Genomic DNA, 3,630 nt, shown 5'->3' on the forward strand with positions numbered 1-3,630 from the left:
AGACCCACATTTCAATTGTTCGCCATTGGTGTAACACCACTGATGACGAAAAATCTCAACCGGTAGGCCAACTTGCCAATCACATCTCTATGTGACTCTTGTTCATCTTTCGATGCGTGTGTTCCGAGCTCATGACGGTCATGCCTGAACGTCAAGACAACCAAGTGATCTCGCTGCGAGGTCTCAACTCACCCGCCTCACACTTCTCTAATCGTTCGTACCCGTGTGACACGGCGCACCCCGAAAAGATAGGTGCCGTGACGGTGCTACACTTGGGAGAACACTAACTACTTGGTATTTTAAGGGAGAGATCACCCTAATAAAAGCGACTACCGCGCAATCAAGAAGGGTGCATCATAAGGGATAAACATCTCAGGCAATTCATAATAGCATGATATGGTATAGCCCTTTCTGACGGAGAAGTCTTTCATTTCTTCGCCTTCGGCATTCGCGTCGGTGTTCACCTTCGCGAAGATTGCCACCACCTTGTCGATGCACCAGATAATATTGCTATCTCTATAGCTAACAAAATAATGCATTACAACAAGGTTGACACACAGGTCATTAAAGTGCAGTCATATGGCTCCAACCATCATGCCGAATCATGACACGCAGGTCATGTTAATCAAATTACATCATATAGTCATCTCATACATAATCGAATTAGTATGAGCACTGCTATACCACATCATATGCACATCCTGCAAAACCAAGTTAGACGCCTCTAATCGGTTTATGCAAAATTTATTTTACGTGGCTTCTAAGGTTTTGACTTAAACCGCAGCGACCAACGTTTTATCATCAAGTATGATTATTCAAGTTGCTAGATTAACATCTCGGGGTGTATGAAACACGGGATAATTAAATCTCGAGCCCCATACTAAACTTCGTCATATGCATGACCCCCGTGCAGATCATATCTGCAATGCCCTTTCATCTGCGAATTTCATCTTTCTTTTAACTACGGCAGAACCCAAAGAACTGATAGCACTTCCATGATCAATCAGGATCACGGATTGCCAGAACTTTGTCAAATTCCACCATGCTGTCTCGAGATTGAGCAAACGCAAATTCTAGGGAAGCAACAAGAACCTCGGGTAACAGATTTCATCTGTCACCCGCATAAATAATTTTCAGCAATAGATCTCATCTACTACCTAATTATATTATGCAATACCCATACATCTCCATGTATTCTAGATCGAAACCTGCATCTACGCATAGCATGGCTCTTGATGCCACTGTAGGGAACGCGACAGAAAACAAAAAATTTCCGACCTACGCACCAGCCCAGGACCACTATGGAGACTGCATACATGGTTTGATCTTTTTCGTTACCGAGTCGTAGCGCAGCGGGAAGTAGAGTCGATGACGATCGGCGGTGCAGATCCCCGCAGCTAGGATTTACAACCTCCCAACCGCGAGGATGTATACCCTCATCTGCTCCTTAGACAGCCCTCCGGGAGGCGGTCGAACAGCCCCCCGGACGGTGTCGCGGACAGCCCTTCGGGAGGACCTTCGAAACTCGAACGGTCACTCGGATAGCCCTTCGGGAGGACCTTTGAAACTCGGACGGTCACACGGACAGCCCTTCGGGAGGCACTCACGAACTAAGACCGAAACTACGATCTCTCTACAGAGTTGCACACATACGGTGTCATCTATCCGGCAGGGCTTCGCCGTCCAGAACTAGTTCCTGCCGGAACCCAGACAGCCTTACGGCTCTACGAAACTCTTTTCGTGGGAGGGAGAGAAGAAGCCAGATAATGCATGGCATGTGTATGAGAGCAAGGGATGAGTGTGGAGGGCTGCCCCTCCACCTCTATTTATAGGAAATCCCAAGGGGGTAGGGTAGTTTCACAAAAAACCCAAAATGCACATGAATGAAGTCCTTCCACAAGGACCTAGGAGTGAAACCAAGGAACAAGAGGGTCCCCAAGGGGGGATACCCCATGTGGCCGGCCACACCCCCATGAGGGGCCCAAAAAATGGCTCCTATCCATCCATGTCATCCCCAAGATCTTTTGGAGCAAAGCCCCAAAAGGTGGCTTTCCATAAAGTAACCATAAAGCTGATTTTCACTATTCACGACGACATTTTTCAGCGTCTGATCGAACTGAAAATATTTATGTGGGCTAAGAACATTTCCAGTACCCACTAAAATGATTTTCAACGTGTTCCGAAACAATTCCGGTTTTAGTGATTTTCATCTGCGAAACGCATCTGAAGTGGCTCCGGCAGCTCCGGAACATTTCCGGTTTATCTCAGAAAATTCCAAAAAGCTGCCAGAATGATTCTGGCATCCTCCAAGAATTATCAGGCATGTGCCGAAACCAATTTGACTTAATGGTGTATCCCGAAACAACTTTTCGGTATCATCGAAACTTATCCGATGACCTCTCTTTGCGGTACGATTCCGCTGTCCGAAACTTTTCGGTGTCCGAAACTTTTTCGGTGATTTTCTCTCAGACTCCCTGTCTAGTATTCAGCAGATAGATGACCCTTAAGCGTGTGACCCTATAGGTTCGGTGAAGTATAGACATGTCCCGGAACCCCTTCCGATCAATGATCAACATCGGAGCCGTGGACACCCATATTGACCCCTATACCCACACGAATAAATATTCGAGTGAACCTCCAGTTGCCGTGTGCTATTCCTGTTGCTTCGCGATATGTTACAAATACCCGAGGTGAGACATGTTGGCATTCCCGTGGATCAACAACTTGTCCACTATGCTAGTTACCTCGTTACCGGTATTGTTCTCTTTTCTCGTTATCGTATTCCGGCATCCCCGTGATCAAATCACAAAGTGTCTGGCCAGACGATGATGGATACCGTAACACCGAGAGGGCCCAGAGATATCTCTCCATCGTCGGAGGAGCAAATCCCAATCTTGAGCTATCAAGTTACTTGACACACTTTTCCATGAACCCGTAAGCCGCCGTAATAGCCACCCATTTACAGATGACGTTTAACAAACCCCAAAGTTCATGAATCAAGCATGAAGAAACTAGATACTCTCATGGTCTAAGGAATCATGCAAACGTTAACCATCTCTGTGTTATGTACCAATAAACTTGTGACGAATGAATCTCATAGCATAACATCAATTCGGGTCGATTCAACACAAATGTCCTTCCTGACATTGTGCCCTCAAAGTTGCTTGGCATAGACATGCCCATGATTGGGAAAACATAATCATCATGCAACACTTGAGCTAGTCTTAGAGGCACGACTAGGAATACATTTTACCGTTTATTATTCCACACGTGCATATGGGTTCTCCCCAGAGCCTTTATGGATATACGGGCTCGGGAACCACAGCAGTTATAGCATGGAACATAAACATAATTATGAACAAGGAGATAATCAATAACATTTATTATTGCCTCTAGGGCATATCTCCTACACCAAGGGGGGCACACCAGCCCACCAGGGGCTGGTTCCCCTCCCACTTCAGCCCATGGGGCCCTCCGGGATAGGTGGCCCCACCCGGTGGACCCCCGGGACCCTTCCGGTGGTCCCGGTACAATACCGGTGACCCCCGAAACTTTCCCGGTGGCCGAAACTGGACTTCCTATATACAATTCTTCACCTCCGGACCATTCCGAAACTCCTCGTGACGTCCG

The sequence above is a fragment of the Triticum aestivum genome, chromosome 5D (assembly GCF_018294505.1).
Source record: "Triticum aestivum cultivar Chinese Spring chromosome 5D, IWGSC CS RefSeq v2.1, whole genome shotgun sequence".
NCBI lineage: Eukaryota > Viridiplantae > Streptophyta > Magnoliopsida > Poales > Poaceae > Triticum > Triticum aestivum.